We start from the raw sequence: 9,819 nt of genomic DNA, 5'->3' as shown, positions 1-9,819 counted from the left end.
GGACAGGCTGGTGAACTGCATCTTGTGAAGCTGTATATGGTTGCAGTACAAAGTAACAATGTCTCTGCTGTGGATGAAGCATTGAATAAGCTTTATGTTGTACACGTAATCAGTCTAGAAGGACCACTCTGGTTCTGTGGCAGTCCACAATTGTAGTTTTACACTTAGCATATGTTTGATTGGGCAAGGACAATCATGATTATTAGAGTAAATTTCACAAAAGCTACAACTATTTGAACTTTTGTGGTTGGCCCGACCAGTTAACCTCACATATGAGAAAGGGTCACTATGAAGCTGACAGGTGGGACCGTGCACAGAAGTCTGTAGTTTCCTTAAACAAAGGTACAAAGTTCTTGTAGTTTTCTGAAACAACGACGCAGATTGTTGTAGTTTTGTGAAGTTTACTCTTTTAAGAATATCTGCTAGACATACAAAGGTAAAAAGAATGGCTTTAGCTTCAAGATCTTGTTTCACCAATTCCCAGACATGTTGGGCTACGACCACAAGGCTACCCAGGGCAAGTAGATTAACAACCTCCATGGTCGGAAGCAAAATGGTATTATTCCCTAGTAAAACAGTGAGCTGATAGTTTTTTTTCTAGAAATGGAAGAGACGGTATCATAAATGCAACAACAAAACAATTACTATAGAAAATTATGGAACTACAAATAGTACTAAACCAAATAATTTCAATATGTATCACTAAGGGCATGTCCACCGCGTGGTACAGAAAACGCGAACGCTAATTCAATCTCACGCTCATTGTGTCTTTGGCAGTGAAAACAATCGTCGACTACGGTGGGGTGTTTGGCACGGTGTTATCAATTTTCGCGGTGGGGCGACCGCAGATGTGATTTTAAGCGGTCCCAAAGTCGCCTAATGTAACAATGAGCAGTAATGCAATAAAAAATATAGCCTAGCCAAAAAAAAGATCATCCAAGATGCATAAGCACTAAGAAAGGATTATTTCCATGAGCTTCTGTCAAGTACACACAGCAGCAGAACATCAATTGTTTTTATGGAAAAGCTGACAGTATTCGCCAGAAGTCCTAATTCGTTGTTTCCTTCAGATATTTGGTAAGGCATAGCTGCTCACGATAAGAGTCATCACTGTTTGAGCCTTCTGGATAAGAGGATAAAAGGATTTTGATAGAATTCAGGCTATATGATTTTGGCCATAAATACTCAACCCTGGCATAGCCTGAAATAAACAAGTGAAGAGTTGAAAACAAATAATGGAAGAATCAAACCAAAACGACACAAATCTGCTCTGTGGCATATATGAATCCCAGATTTAGTCTTGGTACAGAATTCTTAATTTCTTCCTCTAGCTGATGGTGTTCAGCTCAGAGTCAAATTGACCTTGTCCAACAAGAAGATAAACACTTCAAATCTCAATCTATCAGCTATCTGGTCTGTTCTTACCAAATTAGATTTGGGAATTCTATCCTATTATTAGCTAAGCTACTAGTATCCTAAACTTCACATTTGCAGCTTATGTCGGTAAGAATGTTTGCCCTAAATTATGCCCAGCGACAAATAGCTGAACATGGAACAGAGGAAAAGGGATGTCAAATACACAAATATATTACATCAAACAATGAGAATATGAGGGTTCCCTATTCAAGAGCTTTCAAGTAAAATGGCAAGTTCAGCGAAATAGTATTGTTAAAGGCTCCACAATGAAACTAAAAGGATGGATTATCCTCATTCACGGGTACACTGTTTGAGTCAACCAACATGATCTGGCAACACACAATCTTCTAAATTTAACAGACCCCTTACAATTATTCATTCAAGCACAATGTTTGTGACAATCTCAAACTCAAGAGGCCCATTTCAACAACTTTTTTTCAGTAAAGAATTTCTAGATGTTGCACATCCGTTGCATTTAGGTTGTTGCTTATTCCAGCCTCCCTGGGTGTATTGCTAGTGTTGTTTGTGTTGTTTTTTCTGTTTGTAGCCTTCCAGGGCTACTTATTTGTATTTACATCTGTCTTATTCAATGAAATTGACATTGCCTTGTGCCATTCGTTCAAAAAAAGCACCATGCAAAACCAACATTAGGAAAAGATTGTTCGATCATACATCGTTAAATGGCATACTGACAAAAAAAAGGGATGTGAATGGTCTTGTGATCTTCAAGAACAATAATCAGAAACACTACCAATTTCTACACAGAGAGCACCTTTAAAGGGCAGAGTACTTTCTAAGCATGCGTAAGTAGACTACTTCTTTCCATAGGTAAATGATAAATGATCATAATGGAATGTTAACGGAAGAAACATGTCTTAATGTAGTTACATGTAGACGAATAAAAACCGGTACAGTAGACTTAAACAGATAAAAGCATAGTAGAACACTCACATCATTATAATACTCACAAACTATAAGCTTAGAAGATTTCCTCCGAACAAAGCAACTGCGGAAAAATGGCGCGCCTCCATTGAATCCGTGAGTGTGTTGGTCCTTGGATCATAGATCTGTAAAAACCACGTCTTCTTTATATAGGACCACCCTTCCGTCGCCTAATACCACCAATGGATGCACATATTGAAATCTGGCATAGTATTCAAACTGTATAGTATACTGTTTGACCCAGAGACCCTTAGCAGAGTCCATCAGAATCCAAAAGTCCATACTGGGAGCTGGGCCATGCACAACAGCTAAAGAGCCATTCAGGTTGGCTAATGTTAGCTGCTTTATATTTGGAAGGTCCTTGAACACCTGAGCAGCAGCATCCGGCAAGCTGATCGGGGGGCCTCGCATAAATGGCCCCCATTTCTCAGTTTCGAGGTCAAATGTAATTATCAAGTCTTCCTCAGTAACTCGGTCATCATTAGTGATATAATGATGCGGATAAAAATATAGGGAGTAGATGACTCCATTAATTACCACGCTAGTGAAAATACCAAACTGAATGCCTTGTTCGAGGGGCGCAACTGCCCTCCACCCTGTGCAGCTGCTACAGTTGACTGTGCAGACCTCAAACAGCTGCCTGCCTCCAAACTGAAGGGAAAATTGGAAAAGCTTCCGGAACACCTTGTATTCCCCTGTGCTGCTAACCTGACCAAACAGATATCTGGTCTCTGAATGCAAGTACGATGCGACATCCCCATGTTCTTCGGCAAAGCCGTCTGGTACTTGATACACAGATCCAGTTGCTGGGTTGAGCAATTGATCTGGTATGTAACGCACGTCTCCAAAAAAACCGGTTCCAACATCGGTACCTGCTGTTTATGCTATCGATTTTCTTGAGACAGACGAGGTCGAGGGCCGTGCTCACGACTCTCTGACCCGGCACGCCGCGCACCTGCTTTAAGATTTGCCCGGACAGATCCATGATGTTGACGAGCACGTCATGCTCCTCATCGAGGGCGGCGATGATGAGCGGCCCCGGGTGCCGCGTGGCGTGGACCGCGGCGAGCTGCGGGTCAGAGAGGATGGACCACCACAACCGGCACACCGTGCGCAGCCGGCAGAGAAGCTTGGCGGGGAGGCGCAGCAGGATCTCGTACAGGGGGTCCAGGGGCAGAGCGCCAATGTTGGACGCGACGAGAGCGCGCCTCTTCGGTGCGGCGTGCGGCTTGTACGACGACGCCATCGCTGGGAGGGATCGGGAGAAAAAAAAAAAAGGGATCTTTAATTTGTGATGAGGAGCGCATCAAGGTGGCCACAGAATGACAGAAGGAAAGGTTAGATCACCGCGATCGCAGAAGGTGCGCGCGTAGGGCGCTAATGTCTTACCAGGGCGATCGTGGTTGGTTCCCGTGCCGGAGCTAAGCCGGCGGCGTAACGATCCGGCGCTGTCACCGGAGGCGGGGAGGCGCGAGGCCCTGGTGCGGCAATCGGTAGGCCGGGCACAATCGCGGCGGCGCTGAGCTAGTTCTTGGGCGTTCGGGGACGACGACACGATGTTGTTGGGCTATCTGTGGAGCTGCAGCGCAACTGGGCCTTGGTGCATAATTCACGAACGGATCTTTTTGTGACCAGCTCAAGGCCCAAGAACAGATCAGGCTAGGCTTTTGTTACGTAGGCCCCTGGGCCCTGGCTCCTCATTTTGAGAAGCAGCTTCTTTTTTTTTTTTTTTTTTTGAAACTGAGCAGCAGCTAATAGGGCTTCAGACTTTGGATTCTCGTGTTGAGCAGTTTCTTTGGTGAAACTAAAATATTTTAGAAAATATTTAGTAAAAAATGGCTCTAGTGGTAGTTTTAGTAGTGCTTATTATTAGGAAAATTTTGCTACGAGACATGGCGAGTGACCCCTCTTGACCCCTCTCTACGGATATACAAAATTTAACGATTTGCTAGTAGACATTTTGGTTTTCTATAAATTTCAAATAAAATATTTATTTCTAGGCTTTCAGGAGAGAGAAGGACAGGAAATATCCTTTCTGCCCCTAGCCGTTTCTTCTACCTTGGTCTCCTTCCTCTGGCCACGGCGACGCGGGGCCCATGCACGGTAAAGCTGTGATGACTAGGCTTGACTTCAGCTGATGAGGACGGGAGCCGAACCCCGACGACCTCGCCTCCTCCTCCGCCCCGCCCTTGCCGGTGGCCTCGTCCCGCGCCCCAAGGCAGAGCAGATCGGAGACGATGGGCCCACTGGTGCTGCAGGTGAGGCGCGCGGCGTCCCCACCAGCGGCGCCGCTGGAGCTGCGACGGTCCAAGTCGGAGAACGGACGACGACGGTCGTCCGTGTCGGCGCGCGACGCGCGGGGCTACTGCTGGGGCGCGGACGAGTTCCGGCACACGGTGGAGGCGTTCATCGACAAGCACAAGCGGTTCCACCGCTAGGAGTCCATGACAATGGCCATCGTCGCCGGCTCCGGCTCCAGGGGCGGCGGACACTACGAGGCCGCCCTGGCCTTCACCGACGCCCTCGCCGTCGTCGAATAAGCCGGTGGCCGCGGCGCGACACAGTTGGAAGCGCACGCGCGGGAGGGAGCTCGGGAGGGCGAGGTAGACGCGGCGAGCAGAGAGGAGTCCGAGGGCGCTCTTTATAGGGGCGGAGGAGAGGAGGAGAGAGCCGGGTCGCGAGCTTCGCGTGCAGGCCGTCAATGGCGGCCGCAACTCTGACACGGCGCGTGTGGGATGAACGGATCGAGCGACGGTGGGTGCAGATGGCGGGTGTAGACTCGGTCGACGTGGGTGCAGTGGATGCGGGGAGGAAGCCTGGGTGGCCGCACCACCCCAGCAGCGCCCCCAGCTGCAGCAGCCACGATGACCAGGCCGGTGGTGGCCCTGCTTGGCCATGGTGTCGCTCGGAGGGAAGAGGGAGGACGCGGTGCGTCTCGGAGGAGGGACGCAGCCGCCACCGGTGGTGGCACTGTGGGCCGAGGTGCTATGCGGAGAGGGAGGAGGGAGGACGCGGTGCTGCTCGGAGCACATAGGGAAGAAGAAAGAGGTGTAGAAGAAAGGGTAGGGGCAAATTGGATATTTTACCATCTTTCTCTCTCCGTAATTGCTAGAAATTAATATTTTATTGGATGGGATATCTACCAGTAAATTTGTAAGGAACTAGAGTGTCCATCGGCAAATCGTCAAATTTTGCATGTCCGCTAGCAAAGAGGGGTCACTTGGCATGTCTTGTAGCAAATTCTCCCTTATTATTACCATGGGTGATAACACTTAGAGAGGTATTGCATTCATTATTGGATATATAGTTAATTAGATTTAGTATACCTCAAACTTTAGGGAGAATTATGTATTTGACACTGAAACAAATCAGTCTTCCGCATTTGACACTAAAATTTTTGAACTTTCTTATTTAGCACCAAGTTAAAATATCCTTCCCTAGATAGCACTGCCGTCCATTTAGGCTGGTAACGGTGTAAGTGGTTGGTAAAATGACATGAATATCCTTCTTTGTAGCAGAAATACATGATGCCAAATAGAGAAATAATAGATGGACATATTATCAAATAAGAAAATTATAAATATGACAAATATATTGTGAACTAAAACATGGGGTTTTGATAAATCAAAGTCTACAAATAAATAAATAATAAATTTCAAATTCTAAGGCAAGAGCAGATCCCGCTAGGGTAGGCTTAGCATGGGAGGGATTTGCCCTGTCTAGTTAGCTTGGTCAGAATTTTTTTTTGATGCAGTTTAGTGACGTGGCGCACTACCATTGGTTGTTGTGACGTGGATAGCTAGGTGCCTTTGGCCGTTCGTGACCGAGCCACAGAGACCGGGTGTAGAGAGACGAAAGTCGTGGGCGGCAGCAGCGCGGCGTCCATCTCGGTGCCATGGCGGCTTCTAGTCGTGGCGCGAGGGTGGCTTCAGTGACGTTGGGTCAGTAGCCAAGGCGTTGTGCTTCGCTTGGTGGCACTAACTGTAACACCCCGGTGTTATGCAAGCATTTAGGCACTGCAAATCATGCATATTATGCATCATCAAGCATTATAATCATACATGCCTAATCATGTAAATAATAACTAAAACAATGCTTTGAAATATATGAAACATGCTCGTAAAACATGAATGTTGCATACACTTGTTTAGAGTTATTTTTGCCCTAATTATGCTTGCTAGGCTAATAAAATATGTTTGGCTATAATTGTAAACCATCTAGAATTATTTAGCACAATTTTTGGAGCAAAGTTTGTATTCAAACTTTTGACAAAATATGCTTTTGAAATTATTATTGAAAATGGTCAAAAATCCTCCCTATTTAGCTTTTACTTCCCAATTCAAAATCTATGCAAAATTTTTAGTTGGTCCCTAAAGCAAAGTTGTAGAGGATTAAATTCTAAGCAACTTTTATTTTTAGGCCATTTTCAAAAGAAGTCATTTTCTGGCTCAAAATGGTACTTGAAAACTGATATTTGAAAATTCATTGAAAATGGAATTGGAAAATGCTTATCTCATTTAACGGGCCGCCGCCTCGCTTCTCGGCCCAGTCCGCAAGCTGGCCCGGCCTGCCTCCGCGCACGCCGCACCTCGCCCAGCCTGCCTTAGCACCGAGCCATGCCCGTTCGCCGCGCACTCGCCTGCCCCGCGCCCCTCCTGTCGCGCCTACACCCACCGCGCCACGTCTACCTCCCCCTCATCCATCTCAGTTGCTTCCTCGCTCAGTCAGCAGCAGCAACAGCAGCAGCGCACGCTCGCCTTCACCACCGCCGCGCTGCCTCGCCGAAATCGGCTCGCCTGGCCACCACTGCTCGCCGTAGGCCGCTCCATCTCGCCAGCAGCTCCGCCTCCACCTCGCGCACCTAGTGCTCGCATTGATTCACCGTGGTAAGCCTTCACCGGCCGGAAATTCCTCGCCAGAGTAAGCTCTTCCTCGCCGGAGCTTGGCTCTGCGCAGACAGCCCTGCTCCGCTTCCTCTCCCTCCTTCCTTTCGCGCGCGTGAGCACCGCCTTGCCCTCGCGAAACTCGGGCGCGCCTCCACGTGCCTTGCCGTGGCCAGAGTTGGCGTACCGCCGATGAGCCGCGCCACCGCTCCGCCATGCGCACCATCAAGCTCACTTACGAGCTCCTCTAGTGCCTTCTCTTGGTGCACCGCGTTCACCTCGTCGTGGGTGAGCCGCTGGTGGTGACCACACCGCCGGCTAGCTCATTGTCGGCGAAAGCCGGCCGGTCAGCGACAGCCCCTGCTTCGGCTCCGGTTGACGCGTGGGCCTGACTTGACCGTGGTTCCCGCGTGGCAGCACCTCTGGGTGCACTACACCGGGTGTACCTAGCAGTTTTGGGTCGGTGGAATTACAGTTTTTAAAGAAAAGGATTTCGAAAATGATTTCAAAGCTTGTAAAATGTGTATCTCAAGTTATATTGCTCCAAAAATGGTGAAATAAATTTTGTTGTGATCCTCATGACTAGATCTAGGGTTTAAAAATATTGCATGTCAGTTTGGTGACACTTTTGTGTGGAGTTTTATTTAATCATTGAAATTGCTATTTTCTTGAGAAAGGCATAATAAATCATAGAAAGATCAGAAAAATATGATTCCAAGTTTGTTACTCTTCTTGTGTAATGTACTTTCTAGGAAAAATATATGCCATGCATGTCCTGTAGAAAAATTATAAGGTGTAGTTCAAGTGCCTTTAATGGCTGATTTTTGTTATTTTGCTAGAGAGCAAAATTTGTATAAAACATGCATGTGAGAATTTTTGTACAATGATTATTTACTATTTAGATCCTAGGAAAATACTAAATCTGGTGTTTGACACTTTTCATAATACAAAGTATTTTCATGCTCATATTTAGGTCCAAGCTTGTCATTTTTGTGTAGGCTATTCCACTTATCCAAATGCCATAAAAATTTGATGGTAGACTACTTAGGGTAGTACTGTGCTATGGTAATTTTCTAAGATTTTTTTATGCTATAAAAATAGATGTTGCTATTCAAACCTATTATTAATTAGGGTTTAATCAAATGTTGCTTTATGCATGATTAAGAAATTAGTGAAGCTTTGGTGTATCTTTGAAGCATTTAATGAGATGTGTTAACTTAGCATATTAGTAGTAGAAGAGAATGTAGTAGATGACATGTGCTTGTAGTACATGTTCTTGGATGATGTTGACTACCTTGTATGAGATTTGTATTATACTCTCCCCATTAAAGCGAATTATGATCATCTACCTTGCATGCAAGCATATTCATTGTGTTCATTTCATCCGATGCACCTTTTGCATAAGCACTTATGCACCTACATCATATAGGATCGCAAACCGAGAGCCCGGTCGTCGTACCCGAGGAGCCCGAGGAGCAGCTCGAGGTGTAGCCGCAAGAAGTGACCGAAGCAGACGAGGAGGACGTTGAGGAACTTTCGGAGTGCCCCGATCACCGCCCGAGCTCCTTCGAGAGAGGCAAGCCCCAGAGCATTTTCTCCCCTATTTGCGATTATTAATTAATGCTTTACTTTAATTGATGCATTACGTTTAGGAGTTGTTTGCAACCGTTGCTGCATTATACCTTATTTACCTTTGTTATACTATATCCTTGTTACCCTGGTATCCGCAGTCGAGTCAATGCTTAGCTGGCTTAGACCGGTAGAAGTCGGATGATTTCCTATCACCTATGAGCAATAGGTGGTTACCTAGATCTGCTCGGATAACTATGTAGTCATGGTATAACTAAGTGTTAATTTGAAGTTAAGACCGGACGGAGACTTACAGGGTTTTAGACTGTAGTGCTTTCTGTCTGTGTCGATTAAGGACCGACCGTTGTTGGGCCTCGGGTCATGTTGAACGTATGCCTTACATTTAGCTGTACGGATAACGTACCTTTCGACCGTGAAGCTGGGAGATTATTCGGGCCGAGTGGATTACCCGCAGCGCACTGTACCAGAGCAGGTGTGGTAGGACACGGGGGCGCGATGATAAGACCGAAAGGCAGTCGGTCGACCCCCGGGTACATGTGGTTCCTAGCAAACTCGAGATTTTTCCTGGATAGTTGACTCGATGGCCGATACCTCACTTTAGCGGGTGAGTGAGGTTTGTGTAAGGAATAAATTACCAGCTGGTTAATAATCGATTCGAATCGCCATCGTTCACTGGATAGTGAACACTTGACTTGAGTTACTTCATCGTAGTAATGTTGATGGAACACTTGGACAGTTATAATGGATATGAAATTATGGAAGTTGTTAATGATCATTGGTTATCATTATTTGCTTAATCACATGCTTGCTCTAGTATAGGTGCAAATGTAGTCGATAGGTTAATAATAATTAACTTGACAATAATGCTTTTGGAAAGGTTCTTAAAATGCTAAAAATGCCTTTTTGCAAATGAGTCAGCTACCCTACTATAAAGCCCTTCATAATCCTTGGTGTCACTTTATTTTCGATTATGTTGGGTAAGTCTAGC

At 46.0% G+C, this 9,819-nt stretch overlaps 1 pseudogene; it reads right to left on the bottom strand.

Annotated features, from left to right (window-relative positions):
- Positions 1 to 913: 913 nt before the first annotated feature.
- LOC136505891 (putative F-box protein At1g32420) lies at positions 914 to 3,876 on the bottom strand (annotated as a pseudogene).
- Between the last annotated feature and the right edge of the window lie 5,943 nt (positions 3,877 to 9,819).

Source organism: Miscanthus floridulus, chromosome 14 (genome assembly GCF_019320115.1).
Source record: "Miscanthus floridulus cultivar M001 chromosome 14, ASM1932011v1, whole genome shotgun sequence".
Taxonomy (NCBI): domain Eukaryota; kingdom Viridiplantae; phylum Streptophyta; class Magnoliopsida; order Poales; family Poaceae; genus Miscanthus; species Miscanthus floridulus.
The sequence above is the reverse complement of the archived record's forward strand: the minus strand, read 5'-3'. Positions and strand labels throughout refer to the sequence as shown.